Source organism: Fukomys damarensis, unplaced genomic scaffold (genome assembly GCF_012274545.1).
Source record: "Fukomys damarensis isolate Sample0158 unplaced genomic scaffold, DMR_v1.0_HiC HiC_scaffold_30, whole genome shotgun sequence".
NCBI lineage: Eukaryota > Metazoa > Chordata > Mammalia > Rodentia > Bathyergidae > Fukomys > Fukomys damarensis.
This window is the reverse complement of record NW_022900942.1, coordinates 48,266,683-48,287,454: the sequence shown is the minus strand read 5'-3', so window position 1 is coordinate 48,287,454 and position 20,772 is coordinate 48,266,683. Positions and strand designations below refer to the sequence as shown.

The 20,772-nt window shown below is 38.8% G+C and overlaps 1 protein-coding gene across 1 annotated transcript in view; it reads left to right on the top strand.

The window, feature by feature from the left end:
* Nucleotides 1–20,772, top strand: part of Mapre2 (microtubule associated protein RP/EB family member 2) — a 130,742-nt gene that overhangs the window by 22,743 nt on the left and 87,227 nt on the right. The gene's annotated exons all lie outside the window — the stretch shown is intronic.

The window sequence follows — 20,772 nt, the reverse complement described above, 5'->3', positions numbered from 1 at the left end:
CAGGCCTGGAGACTTTTTAATCTTCCAGCTGGCCTCTGATTCCTGCATTGGTTGCTGACTTGTTGCTCTGTTACAATTTTTTCAAGGCAATGACTCTGTATCTCCTTGCTGGAGTCTCTCTCATGGAATTCTTGTGTCTCCATCGTTTTTGCTCTTGATGAGAGATATGCTTCAGGCCCACGTGAGGTAATGTCATTCTTGCCACAGTACTTCCGGTTACAAACTGTACTGATCGGTTAGTACTCTTCTGGTGTTTGGTTGGAGAAAAGCTTCTCCCAGTTTGCCAGAAATATGGATTGAGTGCTTGGTACAGGGTTTAGTTTTGGGTTTTTTTGTTTTTTTTTTTTTGGTACCTGGGGTCAAACTTGGGTCCTTACTCTTGCAAGGCAGGCGGTGGAACCACTGAGCTAAATCCCCAGCCCTGGATTGAGTGCTTGTAATATTACATGATGGCATTTCTGCCTCCATCAAACCTATTTCTGTCATAGTCTTGGATTAGGAATATACAACAACTGTTTTCTCCTGCTTAACAAAGCATATACCCTACATTATAAAATTTACCTAACTCAGCCTTTTATTAAAAGGCTACATCTCAAAAAAGTTTGATTTTTATTGTATAGTGAAATGGCAAAGCATAAAGCTTTGTTTTTACATTTGGATTCTATTTAGGTAAAACTGTTTTGGATAACATGGGAAAATGGTAGAGAAGAAAATTCTGGAAAAATTGACATTGCTGGCACAAAGAACAAAATCATTTATGTGGATGGTGATTACCATATGCAATAAACTGATAGTATTAGAGATGTTTTATGATGGTTGTAAATGGCTTCAGAGAAAGTACGCTTTGAGCTGAGGCCACCTTTGTAAAATGGTAGAAAAGAGAAAGGATGTTCTAGGCAAAGATGGAAGCATAAACAATCCTCAAGAGGCTAAGGAAAGACTGATTTTAATGTAAATAATGGAGGGTTAAGAGAAAAATAAACTAGGGTCCCATTCTGACAGGGGAAGGATGGAATCTCTGAGTTGTGAGTTGTTTTTATTTGTATTTACTTAATGGAGGCAGATAGTGAACATGTTTTGGCCATTTGTACTTTTTTTTTGAGAAGTGTCTATTCAGTTTTCCCATTTTTTATTGGATCATTTGTTGGGAGGGTTCTTTTTAGTTCTTTATGTAGTCTAGATATCTGTCTTCTATCAGAAGAGTACCTGGTTAAAAAAATTTTTAACATTCTATAGGTTTGTCTCTGCTTAATTCCTTTGCTATACAGAAGCTTTTAATTAGATATAGTCCCACTTGTTAATTCTTGATATTATTTCTTATGATATTGTAGTTCTGTTCAGAAAGTCTTTGCTGTGCCTATGGCTTCAAGTGTTCCTCTGTGTTATCTTCCAGAAATGTTAATTTCTGGTTTTTTGGTTTTTGGTTTTTAGTTTTTTTTGTTTTGTTTTTGTTTTTTTTTTTTTTGGGTACCAGGGATTGAACTCGGGTCTTTGCACTTGCAAGGCAGGCCACCAAACCGCTGAGCTAAATCCCCAGCCCTCAATTTCTGTTTTTATATCCAGATCTTTGATCCATTTTAATTTGATTTTAGTACAAGATGAGAAATACTGGATCTAGTTTCAGTCTTCTGCACATGAATAACTATGTTTTCCTATATCATTGGTAAAAAAGCTATCTCTTCTCCAGTGTATGTTTGTGGCCCCTTTGTCAAAAATCAGATAGCTGCAGATACATGGGATTGTTTCTCTGTCTTCTGTTCTGTTGGTCTACAGGTCTACTTTTGTGACAATATTATGCTGGGTTTTGGTTGGTTTGTTTGCTTGGTTTTTTTGTTTTGTTTTGTTTTGGGGTTTTTTTTTTTTTTGGTTGTTTTTTGTTTTTTGTTTTTTGTTTTTTGTTTTTTTTGGTACCAAGGATTGAACTCGGGTCCTTGTGCTTGCAAGGCAGGCGACAGAACCACTGAACTAAATCCCCAGCCCCCATGCTGTTTTTATTACTATAGATTCATAGTATACCTTGAAATCCAGAATTGTGATGCCTCATGTTTTCCTCTTGTGGCTTGTTTGCTTTAGCTATTCTGGGTCTCTTCTGGTTCCATATAAGTTTGAGGATTATTTTTTCTAGTTGTGTGAAGAATGTTGTCGATATTTTAATAAGATTGCATTAAATATATATATTGCTTTTAGTAATATGGCCATTTTAACAATGTTAATTCTTCCTACCCAAGAGCTGGTAATATTTTTCCATTTTCTAGCATCCTCTTCAATTCCCTTCTTCATAGTTCTGTAGTTTTCAGTATAGAGGTCTTTTACCTGCTCAGTTGGGTTGATTCCAAGAGTTGTTTTTCTTTTTAAGCTATCATGAATAGAATCATTTTCTTAATTTCTTTCTTGGTGTGTCTATTATTGATCTATGGGAATGCTACTGATTTTTGTGTGTTGACTTTTTGTCCTGCCTCCTTGCTAAACTTGTTTATTAGTCCTAAAAGCCTTTTGGTACAGTTCTTTGGGGTCAGCATAAAGGATCATATCATCTGCAAATAGAGATAATTTGACTTTTGCTTTCATATATATATATATACATACATATATATCACTTTTATTGCTTTCCCTTGCCTAACTGCTCTGGCTAAAAAGTTTCAAGTATTATTTTGAACAGGAGTAGTGAGAATGGACACCTTTGTCTTGTTTCTGATTTTAGAAGGAATCATCTTAGTTTTTCCCTCTTTGGTATGATGTTGGCTGTGGCTTTGTCATGTACAGTTTTCATCGGTTTGAGGTAAAGTCCTTCTATACCTGTTTTCATCAGGGTTTTATCATGAAGGGATGTTGGATTTTGTCAAAGGATTCTTTTCTTTATCTATTGAGATGGTCATGTGATTTTGTCCTTTGAATCTACTTATGTAGTGTTCTCCATTTATTGATTGATTTATGTGTGTTGAACCATCCTTACATTCCTGGGATAAAGCTCACTGGGTCATGATGTATGACCTTTTAATGATTTACTGAATTCTCTTTACAAATATCTTACTGAGAATTTTTACATCTGTGTTTATCATAGGTATTGGTATGTAGTTTTCTTTTTTGTTATTCTTGAGTCCCTATCTCATTTTAGTATCAAGGTAATGCTGGTTTCCTCAAATGGTTTTGGAAGCATATCTTCCTTTCCAGTTACATGGAACAGTTTGAAAAGTATTGGTACTACTGCATCTCTGAAATTGTAGTAAAATTCAATGATAAATCCATTGAGTCCTTATACTTTATATTTTAGACTGTGGGTAAAATTTTGAGCATGATACAAGTACTCTCTAGGAATATTAGTGAATTTTGTTTTAAGATGGCAGTTTAGAAAGTTTATCTTCCTTCTTCTCCAGCTCTTTTAAATTGATCAGTGCACACTGTACACGTGTGGAAAAAACACACTGAGCCACATTAGTATGTGCAATTTAATTAAAATAAAATAATTATTTAGAGTACATAGAACAAATTCATGGCAATTCTGAAAACATTAATAGGGACCACAAACTGACAACCTTCCAGAAGATGGAAAGGAGATAGGATTATATTGCAAGTTAAATAAAATAAAGAACATAAGAAGCCAAGCATGATGGCACACACCTATAATCCCAGTGCTATCAAAGGCTGAGGCAGGAGGATCACAAGTTTAAACTCAGCCTGAGCAACTTAACAACTTGATGGGTGGGTGATTGGATGGATGGATGGATGGATGGATGGATGGATGGATGGATGGATGGATAGATGGACAGATGAACAAATGGGAGGTTTGGGGCAATGCACAGTGGTAGAGCACTTGCTAGCCATGCCTGAGACCCTGTGGTTAAGTGCTTAAGCCAGGGGTTCAATCTTCAGTACTCCCACTTCAGAAAGCAAAAGAAGAACAAATATGAAAAAAGGAGAGTAGCTCATTCAAATAAAATAATAATAGAAGAAAAAAATTTAAATGAATAGTTTCTTTAAATAGACAATAAATTATGCATCCATTAAACTCTACTACCCTGTTCCCCTCTCCAAATATGTTCCTCAGGTTAAGAAGTCAAAAAGCACAAAAGGTCTTATATAAATTAATAATGTAATTATCAGCTGGGTACAATGGCAAATACCTGTAACCCAAGCTCTTGAGAGGTTAAAGCAGGAGGAGCCACAAGTACAAGGCCAACCTGATATGAAAAAATTTGAAAACTGTACCTCCCTTGCCTAGAAAAACGCATCTTGTAGATGTACTCTGGCAAAATAAAAGAGAAAAAAAATAATGAAATAAAGGATAGCATGGCATCCAAAAATGCTAAAACTAATAAAAGAATTCAGTTACAAGAAATACCAGGATACCAGCAGTAATACCAAAGAAGTTAGTCCAATTTAGATAGTAGGTGGGCTGGGGATTTAGCTCAGTGACACTGCATCTGCCTTGCAAGCACAAGATCCTGAGTTCAGTCCTTAGCGCATGCACACACGCACACACACAAATAGTAGGTTCCATAAAGAATATTTTAAGGAAAAATACGTATATAAACATAGACCTAGAACATAATTAATTTTGACAATAGGGAACAGGATATGTTTCTTCTGTCAAAAAGCTCTAGAAAACGTTAAAAGCTCTAGGATAAGAAAAAAATTATATGTCAAGATTCAAGTTTAGTCTTAAAATGAGATATGCTTCTGAAAATTAATGGCATGTGAAAAAATCCATTTGACTTTGTTTTCAGTATCTTCTGAATGCAAAAAATAATTAGAGAATTGTATTTCCTTTTCTTTGGAGAGAAGAGAATTGATTTTGGAGAAAATAACAAATTACATAATCATAAATCACTGCCTAGACTTCAAATTTAGAAGCAGTCTGTAAATGAAACAGGGAAGACACCATAAGGTAAATGTTAACTATTTTTATAAAGGAGACATAATGTTAAAGCCATACAAATTAAAAAGTAAGAAAGCCTGAGCGGAAACATGTAATGAAGCTTCCATAGGTACTGTTCTTGGAATAAGTCAAGAAACATGACTTTAAGAATGTTACTTAAGGGGTCCAGGATTTAGCTCAGTGGTGCTGCTGACTGCCTCACAAGCAGTCCTGAATTCAATCCCCAGTACCAAAACAAACGAACAAACAAGAATGTTACTTAAAATTTTTAAAAGTAACCACTTAAAACACTAAAAATAATATTACCAACAAAATTGAGGGATGAGAACTAATAGAAGTATGTTAAATTTCTTTCCTACTACCAACTAGATGCTCTGTTGATAAATCAAGAGTAGAATACATATATACACACACATATACATATATATTTTAGAGAGGCAGTTGTAGCCAGAGAACAACTAGATAAAAGAATAGTTAAAAACTTGTTGATTCTTGAAAATGGGACTGTAGGAGGTTGTACTAAGAGCTGTGTTTACTTTTCACATTCATTCTGCTCCTTGGTTTTTTTAAGTGTGTACATGACTTTTATAAATTACAAATGAAAGATTGTTTACATGTATAGAATGGGTTGGAAGGAAGGGGATTAGAGACAGAGATTCTTGGAAATTATTGCTCTTGTCAACATTTCGAGAAACATGAATCTGGTGGAAACAAAGCTTGAAAGAGGAAGTTAGGGAATTGACAGGGTATGGTGTTTGGGTAGAAAATTGAACAGAATGAGTATTTTTTAAGAAGGAATAAAGCAAATATGCACAGTACTAGTATTTTGAGACTCACTGAGCAGGTAATAAAAATGACACCTAGAATAACATACTGATTTTTAAAACTGATGTTTTACTGTTTCATACTCAGTACTATTTCTCTAGCATAGCTAAAAAGTCAAAATCTGCCATTCTGTTGGGTAATATTTGTAATGTGGTCGAACATTTGTTTTAAGAAGAAAGTGATAACTGAAAGATTTGGTTTTTATTCAATCATAAATATGGCATATTATCCTATGACACTTAGCACCTATTGTACTAAAGAACCACTACACGCCACGGTAAAGAATAAGTTAAATCATTTGGGTCAAAATTTTCGTACAAATGACAAAGCATTCTGCATGCAGCTGACCACGTGTATCAGTTCTATCAGATGTCTTTCAACGATTTGATTTGTGGCACAGGCAAAGTGCCCAGGTCTCACTGTGTTAGAGACACTGAGTCTCATGGTCGTTGACATTTGCGGAGTTTCCAGGGAGCTGCTACCCTCCTCTGGTACCATGAATGGAACTTTGAAAATGTTCTGGTTTTAATACAGTTTACTAGAGATTTTTCAGACTCCTAATCTGAACCTGAGTAAAACAGAGAGACCTTTCCCAGCCCCTCTGTAAATTACAGACTCTGTCCCTCTCCTTTGTGTTTACTTCCCAACATCTTCCTCCTCTCGTGGGATATCCATTGCAATTGCAGTATTTGTTGATCATCTCTAAATGCTATTTCACCCCAGACTTAAATAGAACAAAGCATTTTACACAAATGTTTTTCAGTTTTACTGACGAGTGTATAACTTGCTTTTCTTCGGCAAACAGAAACAAACCTGAAATTAATAAAATTTACTAAGAGTATCTACGGGACAGATTCCAAAAGTTCACTTAACCTCCACTTCCCATTGTAGAGAGGTTCTAACACAGAAAATCCTGCAGAAACTTGGCTCTCACATCTGCCTACTAATATATGTAAGGGGAGTCAAATTTTTCAGTGATTATAGTGTCTTCCTTTATCCCACAGATGATATTTAGGATGGCAATATCTCTTATTGCTGCAGGTAGGGCATTGTCTTTTGCCAGGTAAACACCATAGTGGAGTTCTGAGTTCTAGTTCTACTTCTTTGTTTGAGTTTGTTGTTACTTTTTGCCCTCCATGTCGGAAGTGGCTACAGTGATAAATTTAAAGATGGTAATAGACAGGGATTTAGCTCAGCGGTTCGGTGGCCTGCCTTGCAAGCACCAAGGACCTGAGTTCAATCCCCAGTACCGAATAAAATAAAGATGGAAATAGGATTTTTTTTCCTTGCTCTGAAGAAGGGGTGGGGGGGGGGAAATCATGTATGAAAAGTAATATGGATTCACTATAAATCTTAGAATGGCATAATTAGGAGACACTAGGGAATTATTCTTACAGTCTTTTTAATATAATCCAGCTTCTCACCTTGATTAGTACTTGCAAAGCTGTATTTCTTCTCTTAATCAGAATGGGTCTTTTATAGAGTATTTGTACAATGCATGACATAAGCATGGATTTGCAACTGTTTCATAACTGCTATGAAGTTTGCTGGCTGTGCTCCACAGCACTGTGTCCAAACTTCGGGAACGCTTCTCGAGTGCTGTGAATGTGGGAGGATACCACGAACACAATGATTTACTTTAACCAGAGTTGAATGTTTTGCGTGCAGAATGTGAGGCTGCTGTTCTGCTTGCTGTGTCCAAAGTGACCAGCCAAGGAAACTTTTTTTGGACTGATCATCCAGCTTCAGTACTTGTCCACTGTGGAACATTGAATACTCTAACCATCAGAAGGAAATAGCATTGCTACAATTCTTTATTTCTTCCAGTAATTTTCTGTGAACTTTAAAGCTATTTTAACTCACTGAAGGCAGCATGATTCTGCTTTTATTGTTGTAATCTCATTATATTCAAAGCAGTTGTACAGAGGAGACGATGGTAGCTGAATATTCCAGACGCTCTCTCCTCTTCTTGAATGGGCAAGGACTCTCAGGAGACAACAACTCAGACACTGTTACATTTACACTGTCATAATTCATTTGACTAAATTGCTATCCTTCTCCTAGTTTTTTTTTTTTAATGACGGAATCTAACGTTATTTCCAAATGGTACCTAAAGGCTAGAATATTCAGATGAAGAATCTGTTTCTATAATCCTTTGTGAAGGATTCAGAGGAAGCTTTTGCTTATGCCGACGCTGGGAGGCAGAGCTAACATTTCAGATCAGGAGGTAACCAAATGAATTGTCACTCTTACTCCACACGATCAGGGGTACATTTCTAAGGTACTCAAAGAGAGACATGGAATTTTCATCTTGAAGATGATAAGGAACCACTGAAGAATTTTGCAAAGAAAGAAAAGATAGATCTAGTGGTGAGATAAAATGTGAAAAATGATACAGGTTGATTATAAACATTCACTGAGAAATAAGAGAGGAAGCAAGGACACCTCTCCAGAGAGGTTCAGGAGCTAAACACAAGAAGTTGTCTGAGGTGGTCTGTGAGCTGAGGGAGAGGGAAAGGAGGAACGTATGTGTGCAAGTTCGTTGTACAAGGAACAGGTTTGGTGACAGAATCAGAGACGGAAGGGAGGGGAAAGGTTCTGAGGATTCAAAACTGAGTGCTAGTGTGAGTTCAGCTCAAATGGATCTGAAAGGAGCCAAGTAGTGGGGAAGCCTCTCTGCTAAATGCACTGCGTGTTGTCCGAACCAGTATCGCCAACCTGACTGCTGCTTCTGCCTCTGGCCCACTTACTCACTAAGTGGGAGAATGTGGTGATGAATATAGACCCCTCACTACAGGCCCGTGGTTTTACTGATGCTTCTGGGAACCCGAATGGAGCCTTTGATTTGTTGAGTTGTACGCAGTGGCAGCTATCCCCAGAAAAATAAGCATAGCAAGCAAAGGCCCATTCTTTTCTGCTGATATTTCTGTCCCTACCACATGGGGTCAGATTTGCTCTTCCTCCATCCTCAGAAACATTCAGTAGCTCTATGGAACAATTGGTGGTGTCCCAACCCCTTTACCTGCATCTGCACCCGGCTGTCTCTGTACCTGGTGACTCAGGAACTTCTGCATGACTTTGGCATCCAGATGTAAGCAAAGTATGGGTTTCCTCTGCTCTCAAACTACCAAGCTGACCTGGGGTGTGGCTAAGGACTAGGAAAGAGATCAGAGTCCCTTCTTAGAGACACTTAACAGGCCCTGACTCAACAGTCTCCAGCCATTCACTAAACTCTTGTAACATAGGACATGAACTTTAGATTCTGAATCTCTAAAAGATCTTAAGTTTTTCATAATAGAAGGTCAGCTTTTGAGGTTCAAACTTTTTTCTTCTTCATGTTCTCTGCCATGAGCTTCTCTCCACCATGAGCTTACAAATGTGCTTTGAAACTCACTCTGCTCATTGTCTTCATCTCTTGCATTTCTGCTTCAATAGCCCCATGCCAAAGAAATGGGAATGAGAAGGTAGACCAGGGTGTGTATGGTAGAAAATATTTTCCAAAGATGTCTGTCATCCATCCCCCATGCTTTTCTTACAGTTTGAGATTGACATGTATCCCATTTAGGATGTGAAGTAGGTCAGTATCCCTTCCTCTTAAACATGAGTGGACTTTGTGGCTACTTCAACCAGGTGTGATAGAAGACCTTTTTTATTCCCCCCATGACACCACTGAGCTAAATCCCCAGCTGAAAGACTAGGATTTAAAACTACCATACCCTTCTGCCTACTCTTTAGGCATGATTGCACTTGGAACTCAGTCATCATGCTGTGAGGGTGTCCAAAGCTCATGGAAAGGCTTGTTTAGATGTTCTAGCTATAGCTTCAGTTGAAGTCCAAATCAAGACACCACTCAGAAGTCTGAGGCACCTCTAAGACTTCAGTAGTCCTCTCTTTTCTGACTACAACAACTTGAGATATCGTTAAATGAGAACCGCTTGGCTGAACCCAGTTATCTCCTGAATGATATAATAAAATGATTGCTCGTGTTGTAATCCACTCGGTTTTGGGATGATTCATTATGCACCTATCAAAAATAGACAGAATATTGTGTTATCCTTACTGTATAAGAGACTGCCTCAAAATTCACTAACTTAAAGTGACAGTTTTGATATATCTCATGCTATTGTGAATCTAAGATTCTGCACATTATTGGCTAATCTGTATGTCATCAGTGCTGGTAGCTGGGGCTGCGCAATGCTTCTTTAATCATGTATTTGATGTCTTGGTATACGGTCTGGTCTCTCCCCATCTCCCTTTTCCTCTCCAGAGGAGAGGAGTCATCCTCTGGGGTCCACACATGGTTTGTCCTTCTCAGAGCACAGTGTTCCCAGGGCAGTCAAATTTTTCACAGGGCAGTAGACTACTAAAAGACTGAAGTAGGAGCGACCAGTATCTTAAGGTGTAGGCCAACAGCAGCAGCAAAGGCAGCAGCAGCCCCCTGCCCTGCCACGGGACAAAGCAGAACCTAAGTTTATATCTCAGGATGTTACCTTGTATCTTAGTTACTTTTCTCTCCTTGCTGAGACAAAAATACCCAACACCCAAAGTTAAAGGGGGAAAAAGTTTATTTAGCTCATGGTTTGTAGAGGTTTCAGTCCATAATCAGCTGCTCCAAGGCAGAGTGGCACCTGGCAGAGGTGTGTCACAGAGAGGAAACAATTCATGGCACCCACACAGAAGCGAAAGCAACAAGGGAACTGTAACGGTGTCTTTCTGCCCCTTTTATCTTACCCAGACTATGGGGATTAGATAGGTGCCAAACCAGTGCCAAACCGAACAGTGGACTGGTTTAGTAATCACACCCTTAATCCCAGTATCACACACTCTAGATTCAGCCACCTCTGAAAAAGCCACCTATGACTGCGCAAGGCTTTGAGGGGACATCTAGACCCAAACTAAAAACTCCTTGCAAATTTCATTATGATTACTTTATAGATGAAGACTCTGAGGCTAAGAAAAGTTGAATAATTTGGCCAAAGCTATACAGCTTGTAAGTACCAGCCCCTAGCTGGTAATCCAAGTCTGTATTAATCCAAACCATGAACTCTTGCTAATCTGCTGCTGTTGTGGTTTGGATCTGAAACATCCCCGCAGCCTCAGACACCAGAGGTAGGGCTTGTGGAAGGTGATTGTATTATGCTACAGCCCACCTGTAGTTAGGAGGCCCGATGTGGTTAGGGCCAGTCATTAGGGGGTATGACCTGGAAGGATGCGGCTCCTCCCTTCTTTCCACTGCTTCCTGGCTTCTATGACATGAGTAGATTTTCCTCTGCCTAGGCCCTTACACCATGCCATTTTCTGCATTTGAGGGTGCCAGACATGGACTGAAACTTCTGAAACTGAGCCAAAATAAACTTTACCTCCTTCAAGTTGCCAGTGTTGGATATTGTGTCCCATCAAAAGGAAAAGTGACTAAGACAGCTACTCTCTTCTATGCAAATATAGTAAATATACAGTTTACATTATACTTCTTTCTACAGTGCTGCCTTTAATAAGGAAGTTTGCACCCCCCCCAACACACACATACACACACAACACACACACACACACACACTCACACACGTATGTGCACACACACACATTACAGCTTTAGTTTCAAAATATCCTAAAGTAATATTCTAAATGTCCTGCCTTGGGTCATAGGCCTACCTCTGAACTTTGGGCTGGGAGCTCTTGCAAATGGAATACTGTAATTGTTAGTCTATGCTAGACCACAAGTTTTAAAAACTGTGCCCCAGAAGATGGAGAAGACAAATAATATTCACTACATATGCTCTTTGTACTACATACCATTGCTTCTCATTTGTGATTCTTTTGTATCTGTGAAGTCTGACAGGATCTCTGAAGAGGAATTGTGGCTGGGAGGAAAAGTATGAAGACAGGCAATGTAAGAGCATTGATTCTAGATCTATTCATTGATTCCAATGAGTTGATTCTAGATCTATCCACTGACTGATAGACTCATTGTGTCTCCCTGGAAGATCCCTTTGGGTCTTTCTTAGGATCTAATCTTTTATATAGAAACTAAGTGGAAGATCCTTGAATGTGACTCATTATGGTTTTGTGAGCTATACTCTATAGTTGGGTCTCTCATGTTCATGTTCTGTAAATGTTGTGTGAATATGAATTGAGGACATGAAGATACTTAGAATTCTACGATCTAATTAAAACATTTTGATGATGAAACAAAAAAATAAGCTCTAATTAAAACATTTCTGATGGAAACAGCCTTACTTCATGATTTCCAGTTGCATTCCTTTTTCTTCCTTTCTTTTTTTGTTTTTGTTTTTGTTCCCTAATGAAGTAAGCTGCTTTAATTTTCTTTTTAAAAATTTTATTTGGATGAGGTCAGAAATTGGGGAATTTCTCTTCCATTACTCATGCTGCTTCCCAGCTGCTGGCCTCATGTTCCCTTTGCTTGCTGTCAGGGAACCATCCATGAGCCCCAGCCCTGCTGAGGTGTACACCAGACTGACAGAGTAGCACTAGGCTCGGGAAGATCTTTGGTGCCAGGGTCCTTGATTGCAACTTGAAAGCCTGGGATCTGAAGCTCTGGTGGCCCTTGAGACCTGATAGAGCAACCATCCCCCTACCTTTTCCTGGCTTTGTATTTATATAAAGGAGCTTCTTTATGCAGTTTGGAATTTTCAGCATCAAAGTCAGCAACAAAGCCCAATGGGTTGGTTGACATTTGAGAGCCCCTCAGGAATCTTCTCTTGAAAGCCTCAGAACCTTCTGGAAGATTATTGTTTGTGGTATTTAGTCTCTTCATTTCTGTCGCCGCCCAACTGAGCCCAAGGTGCCCCTCATCTTTTTGCAGTTACCCTACCTAGTCACTTCATCAAAATGCATTTTAACATAGAAATGAAGTGGGAGAAGGAGATAAAGGGATTTGATAGATTTGGGCAGGGACACATTGTAATGAGAGCATTCAAAAAGGATGTCTAGAGCCGAATGGTTGGATTATAATAGTCATTGCGTAGAGAAAATAAAAACAGATTTTAGCTTGGAATTCAAAGACCAAAAAATGCTTGAGATCTCTTCACCCTTCAGAAGGCATCAAAGAAATGGACATTGCTAGCAGAGGCTTACTTAGAAATAAAATTGTTAATCACTATAAACAAGGGTAATAGAATCATTTTACTGTCAATTATATATACTGCTAACCCCAAATCTTTGTCTTTCTTCCTCCCATCTCCTGTTTTCCTTAACCGTAATTTACAATTGTTGCCCTTCACTTCCTCCAATCCCTCTTTTCTGTGAATACTGCTTTCCTGTGTAACCATCCATGCCTCAGTTCTTCCTGTTTTTTCTGTTTCTCAGGCTTTACCTGGCTTTACCTTCTTTCTTTCCTCATGGAACAGCCCTTCTAGCAGCAAACTACATCCTTTATCTTTCTGCATTCTTGCCATGCCCAGCCAGCTTCTGCATTTTCCCTCCTAGGTTAAGTGGATCTTAGCAGAAGGCAGGGTGAGAAAGCAAAGAAGAATGATGTCTTTGACAGCTGGCAGGTGTGTTCATGCCCAGTTCGGCCACTTCCTGGCTGGTGATTTGGCTCTTTTAACTAATTATCTCCTCTGACAAATGAGACTTATAATAGCCCCTTTAATACATTTCTTTGAGACTTAAAATATCTGCTTATTGTAAAACATAGCATTTGGCTCATCAAAGGTACCCAAATGTTAGTTGTTGCTGTTACTATGATTAAAGAACACTCCACACCTGGACCAACATTGCCAATACTACTACAAATGAATGGTTTCTAACTTTGGTTTTAAGCCCAAGTTTTTACAATGGATTTTCAAAGCCCTGCATATTCTGAGTCCTCTATGATCTTTCTGACCTTGTCTCCTACAGTTACATCCTTGCTCTCCACAGTACACATATATGTTTACTCTGCTGCAAACACATCTGACTTTCATGTTGTTAAACAAGTTGTACACCTACCTCAGAGCCTTTGCTGTTGTCTCTTCCTGGAACATTCTTCTAATATCCATGTGGCTGTTTCCCTCACCTTCTTTAGGTCACTGAATAAATATCACCATCCCAGGAAGATGAAAATTATAGTAAATAGCTTTCTTCTATACTCGTCATCCCTCTTCCTTGCTTTATTTCCCTACAGCATTTACCACCATGTAAAACACCGTATGTATTTCCATTATGCATTGTCTCTTTATTTCACCAGATATTCTTGTCAATATACTCAAAAGCATCTGTTCCATAAGGACAAGAAATTTTATTTTATAAATTTCTGTATCTCCAATGCCTAGAATTATTTCTAACACATACAAAGGGTTCAGTATTTGTAGCACAAATCATTGTACCCTACCACAAATATTACTACCACAGTGAAGCTTTTCCTAGTTCCCCTAAGCGTGATTAATTTCTGTATTTCCACAATACTTAACCCATTCTTCAATTATAACATTTATCACATTGTATTTTTATGAAAATCATGTGTAAAGCTCTTAAATTTAACCACATGGTAAAATTCAAAAGCACACTTTTATGTAATAGACTGGAACCTCACATTGCACAGATTTGATTAAGTGAATGAAGAAATCATTGCCGGTCGTGGTGGCTCACACCTGTAATCCCAGCACTCAAGAGGCTGAGGCAGCAGGATCGCTGTGAGTTCGAGACCAGCCTGAGCTACATAGTGAGTTCCAGGTCGGTCTCAACTACACAGTGAGACCCTGTCTCAAAAAACAAAAGCAAAAACAAAAAAAAGAAATCATAATGCTCTGTGAGTGTTTTGTTGTTGTTTGTTTGTTTGTTTTGTTTTTGTTTTTGTACCAGGGATCAAACTCAGGAGCTTGTGCTTGCAAGTCAGGCGGTGACACCACTGAGCTAAATCCCCAGTTCTGAGTCTTTTTAAATTGTATCCACTTCATGTTCTGTGAGTTATTCCACAGAATTAAATTCAAGCTTGTGAAAATCTAAGAAAAAGAAAATAAATTTCAACAAGCAGAGAAATGTTTTTCAATGGGCTGTTCTATGCTTCGACGTTATTGAGACCTTGCTATTTTGCTTGCAAACAGGGATGAGATTTGAATGATTCTGCCTTAATATATCAACATAGATCTCAATGTGGCTGACACATCACCTGCAAAGACAATAATCACAAAAAATCAGAACTGGAAGGGCACACAAGTGTAGGGGGAGTTTGAAAAGGAGTTTCTTCATCTGGGAGAAAATATTGGAGAACATTTCTGTGCCATCAGTGTGATTTCAGAGCCAGTCTCACTGGCTAATCCACCATGACCTTACTCACTTTGAGGGTGGAACATAGTGTAAGCCTTTGATTGATAACCTGTACCTGCCATTCCCTCAGGAAAATATCTTAGGACATACACATGGGAGGAATGACTTGTCCCAGAGCAGCAAAGGTGACTGCTAAGTGGGATCTTCTATCCATATTTGGAGGTGTTAACAATCAAAGAGAGTCCCCATCTGTGGTGATGTGACAGCTGTGAATGCCTCTGACAGTGATGATTATCAGCTTCAGTGAACACATTTTAACCTGGAAAAGGCATCCGTGATGAGTATGTGTTTCTGGGATGGGATCAGGATTAACATCCATTCCTGGCTAGTAAAACTGTAGCTTCTCTGTATTTTTTAAAATTCTTCTCTGTATTTTGGATTACTCAAACCCAAGTCAATTCAAAAATCCCCTTTCTAATGAAAGTTACATGCTGCAAAAGTAGGGATACTATGATTTCTGCCAATATGTAATTATTGGTACTCTATGGTCTGAGTCCTGAGAGAAATGTGATTGTGTTATACCCTAGGAACTATGAAAATTAAAATTTAGAGTCCAGTTTAATCTTCCTTGATTGGACCTGTTAATGGTTTTCTTTTTCAATATTGTTCTCAGGCCTGTGGCACTGTGTTTTCTGAGTCTGCCTTAGAAATTCTGTTGTCCAAACATGCATTCAAATATTGGGTTTAATTTTCTTTTTGGTGGATCCTGATCCCAAGAGAATCAGAGCTCAAAAGTAGGATCAGTTTATCTGATGTCTAGCAGGTGCTCATTAATTAACATGTTGGCTCATTTCCAATATTGCTGGAAGAATTTTAGTGCAAATACTGGATTCCCATTAGTATCTCCTCTTTCCTTGAATATCTTGGTTTGAGCAGAAGACTCATGCTTTTGCAAAGAATTGCTTCATTTCCTACTTTATTTTCTTTAAGATTTCATTATTTCCTTATTATACAAATAATGAACCCCTACATGTGTAATACAGCGACCACTAGGATGTCCTATAGGTATTTCTCTATGTCTAGAATACACTGTGAGGACTTTTCTTCTCAAAGAACAGTTTAATCTGTATTCCTAATGTTGATAAATGATACTGTTGTCCACTTGGTCACCCAAGTATAAACTTGAGATCCATTTGAGATGCCTCTTTCTCCTTTGCTACCTACCCTTAACTCCCACCCATGTCTATGCCCATGCCTAATTAGTCACTGTCTTGCAAAAGTAATACTCTCTGAATATCTCAGATTTGCACTTTCTTCTACAAACCGTTGACCTCCATTTTACTTTAGGTCTTTGTCACTTTTTGACCCCTTTTTAATCTTCTTCAATACATATTGCTGGCAGCATCACACCTTCTTGATATACATTTCATTATCAATTCCCTTCCTACACCATTTCATGGTTCCAAATCATCTTAATAACTAAGGTCCAGTTCCTTGGTTTGGCCATGTGACTTTTGTTCTCCTTGGCTCTTGCCCTGTCTGCCATCATTCTGTACTCTGCTCTCTGTCCATAATAAAAACCCCACTGTTTCCCAGGTATGTCATACCCTTCTCTCTCTCTAAGCATATCTGCATTATCTTCCCCTTGTATTACTATTCCTCTTTTAAATGATAACAAAGCCTGATGCCTAAGTGTGTGAGCTTTGGGACCAAGAAACTCTGAAATTTAATCCTGGACAAGTTGCTTCTATTCTTTGAGCCTTAATTTTCTCATTGTGGTTGTGACAATCAATTTAGATATTTGCTCCATAAATTAGTGAAGTATGCATTCACTTAGTAGCTACTACTTACCAGGCCGTAGTCTAAGAACTTGAACTATAGCAATGATTAGAATACTTGGAGCCCATTTCCTAAGGGAACTTGTGTTCTATTGTGTAGGAAGGGAACAGAAAAGGCTACTACTATTATTATTATTCATCCAAGCTGGGCATCGGTGACCTGAGGGGACTCTTTAAATCCACTTCCCTGTTTCCACTCTGCAGTGTTTACCTTCTATGGTCCCATATCACCCTGCGTGATACCATAGTAGTTATGTTGTAGTTATAATTGCCAAATGTTTTTAACCTTGCTTACTCGCAACCTTGGGGATTCTTTGAGGTCCTCTTGTTTTACTAGCTCTTACAACAAAAGAAAGCCAGTTGTAAGTGTTACAAAAATGAATGAACATTTTGGGGCATGCCTAACATATTATTTAAAAATAACATCTGCCACTAATGAGGTTTGCTGTATGCCATCAATGTGTCTTTAAGTGCTTTAAATGCACTTAACCCTACAGCAGCACTGTGGAACCATTATTATTAAAACTGCCTTATAGATTAGAAAATGAAATGTTAGACACATAAAATAACTTACATCATCAGTGATCTGCCTGAGATGACAGAGCCCCTACTTAAATCATGATGCTTGATGAGAGGAGTCATTTTCCGTGGGCACTTGGAGATGGAGGAAAGTGGTCTGCACCTACTTAATTTTAGATATACCTATGTTCATTAGACAAAACTTTAATCCACAGTCAAATGTACAAAAATAGTTTACACACACACACAAATCTGTGTTCCTCTCCATGTGCTGTTGGAGGCTGAAGAAGCAGGTTTAAACTTGATGACTAACAGTGTTACAGCCTCTTCCAATTTAGGCTATATTTGGATGGCTCCATTGCTTAGATATTCAGTCTTTTAGATGTTCTTCCCTTTCCCTAATCCCTCCCCAAGATGATGTCTGCAGGATTGAACAGGGGCTGATAGAGCCACAAAGAGGGCCTCCTGGTCTCAGGCTGGTCCTTGGATTTACAGCATCTTGAGTTTGCTGAGGAGTAGCTGCTCTGACCCTGTCCATGAGCATTGTGCTAGTGTCCTATGCTAAACAATTCAACTTCAGTGTCTCCCCATAGACTTACCCCTGGCACTGTGTAGCTTCCGCAGAGGTGGCTATTTGTATATTTTGGGGTCTACCCTAGAAGTTCCACCCTACAGAACTGGGAGTTGTAATGATGTCCCCTCCCACTACTGGTATCATTAACTCAGATAGCACCATGCATTCAAGCTTCCTGTGCCCTACAGGGTAGATAGAAACTTGTAAATATGTTCTACATCATGTTTCTATACTTTGGAGAGTCCAATGCAAGCCTACCCTCTCTCTAATCATTTCAAGCTATTGATCAATCTTCACTGTGATGGGGCCACCTTTTCGGGAAAAGGTGGTCTTTACTATCAAGGGGCTAAGCCTTTCTTAGAGAAGGAGAGCTGTTGAAAATTCTTTCTAGGCAGTTGTTTCCAAGATCTCATATGTGAAATGAGACAAAAGCAAATCCCTTAGGTTTTGGCTTTGTCTTCAGCCTTTTTAATGTCTCCCTTCTAGAACATGAGCCTGGAGGCCTACAGATGGGTGATCTTGCTTTTTCCCACCTCATTACCTTCTTCCTACACTCAAGGTGGGAAAATATGGGGTTTTTTCCTCCCTTCCTCCTGTCTTTTCTGCAGTTTCCTTATATTGTATCACCCTCTTTCCCAAGGTGGAATTTGCCCTCTTTTCCCCAGGGCTAAACTGGAGAATGACTGCCAGGTAAACTGATTTATGAGGAGAGGAATGAAAACACATCTGTTTAATATTTTCAAATTATTGCTCCTGTTACCCCTGTATCTCAGAGTGTAATCACTGGTCTCAAGAGTTCTCCAGGTCCCTTTATACTAGTATGGCTGAGAGCAGTCGTAGAGGAAGATTTACATGGGCTCCTAGACACCTCCTTCACCTGACTCACTACCCCTACCCTGTAAGCCCATTAACCAAATTCTTGGCCATCTTCCCCTCCTTCATGAGCAGCCTAGAAACAAAGTGGGAGTTCTTGTTCCACAAATGAGTTGATATAATTAACAAGCTATACATTCAAATTCTGAGCAATTTAGTTCTCATGATAACACCAACTATGTCTAACATATTGCTTAAATATAGAATGATCATGGGAAAATAAGCTGTTCTAAAGAACCCCCAATTGTGAAAGCAACTCTGAAAATATTGAATATTTGATTTTAAACTGTGCCTTTCAACTTCAGACTATCATTCTGAAAGAGAAGCTTTTGTGAAAGGGAACCACTTAGTAAGAACACTGACAGCAGTGGGTCAAGAAACACAAATAGTAAGAGGAAGCATGGTTCTTTGTAGCAGAGACTAACTGTTATGTCCCTTTGCCTCATTGTGCAATGTGAAGCTTTCTGTATATTTCATAGCTATTTGTCTGTGTACCTTGTAAGTCACAGATTCGAACTGGACACATTATACGAGAAAATTTTTCGTATGTGAACAAAGGAATCACTTGTACAAAGGGAACTAACAATAGAAGCAAAAAATATTATTATTTTAAGTAAAATAATTGCCCAAAAGGAGAAAATAAAATAGAAGAAGGCCCCCTGTTTGAGATTATCATTACCATCTGGGTTGTGAACATTTGATTCCAATTCCAGAAGCCTGATACCAGAAATAACTTATAACCAGGGACATATGCTGGAGAGTTGTCAGGAATGACAGAGTTTTTACTTGTTTTTAATATCTGTATCACAGAATGATGAAGCTGATAAACTATACAGTAATGGGAAAGAGCGAGCCATAGCCTAGTTGCTTTTGCCATGTATATTTATACTGTCTTTTATACCCCAATTCTTTCCCATCTCATGAAAGTTTAGAGGTCACTTCTGATAGTAGAGAATCCTTCAAACTCTTCTCTCTGGAGGACAGTACTGGACACATTTGGTGTCTGTAGAGAATATAAAAATCGAATCCACAGATTTTACAGTATGTGTGATTCTATTCACAGTCATCTTTTCATACTGGGTCATACTGGTCATACTGGGAGTGTACCTAGAGTATTTGATCAAGTCCTAAAGTATTTGATCTGTAGTATTTGAGGGCACATCATTGTGCCATTGTCTTATTTACCATTTCCTACCTGTGTGACCTTTAGTAATTAAAACCATCTAGTATACTCGTTTTTAAAGTGGGGATGATATTAATATTTCACAGCCATCGTGTTTGAAAACTACAGTGATAGAGAACAGCTTAAATGTTGAGACTCCCAAATACTAAATGAGGTAGTCAGTTGTTATTCACATGGAAATAAAATAGACGGCCAGCAATCAATGATCTGTATCAGGAAGCAGTATAGGGAATTTGAATTGGAGGGTCTTGGGTAACTGACACTCCAAAATGGTGGTTATTTAAAAAACAAAACAAAACCTTTTTTGTGACTCTTCTATACAGAAGATCTTATAATTTGCAATCTTAAATCCTCACATTATTAAAGGAAAGGCTATACACTGATTAGAAGAAAAGACGGCCTCCTCCAAGGTGTTTTGTATTATTTATTTAATTTTCCTTCTATTGAGGAAGCTGTTGCTGCTTTGAAAAGTGGAGGCAGAAGCTAGAAATTTTAACCCCTTTAATCAGGCATCTCTTGTAGAAACTGGCCACCAGATCTTTTTAGATTTTTTCCCCCCAAATGTCCAAGATTAATCTTCATGGCACGGAATTTGGTATGCTAGGAGTTAAAGGGTCTCCCACGCCCCTTTGCATGAATCCTTCTTTTGTGTACACAGCTGCATTTAGAGCACGGGTCGGAAAGGAAATGGTTAGAGGAAGAGCTGGTTTTCAGACAAGGCGAGTCTGCGAGGGGGGCTGCGGGGTGGCCTGGGGTTTTACATGCCAGATGTAGGCCTGCCTCGGTGCCTGCCTGGAGCCGCCGGCGTGGTCACGCCACGGCGCTATGTGAATTGAGGCGAGGTGATGAGTTAGCGGGTTGCTATGGTGACAGGCTGGCC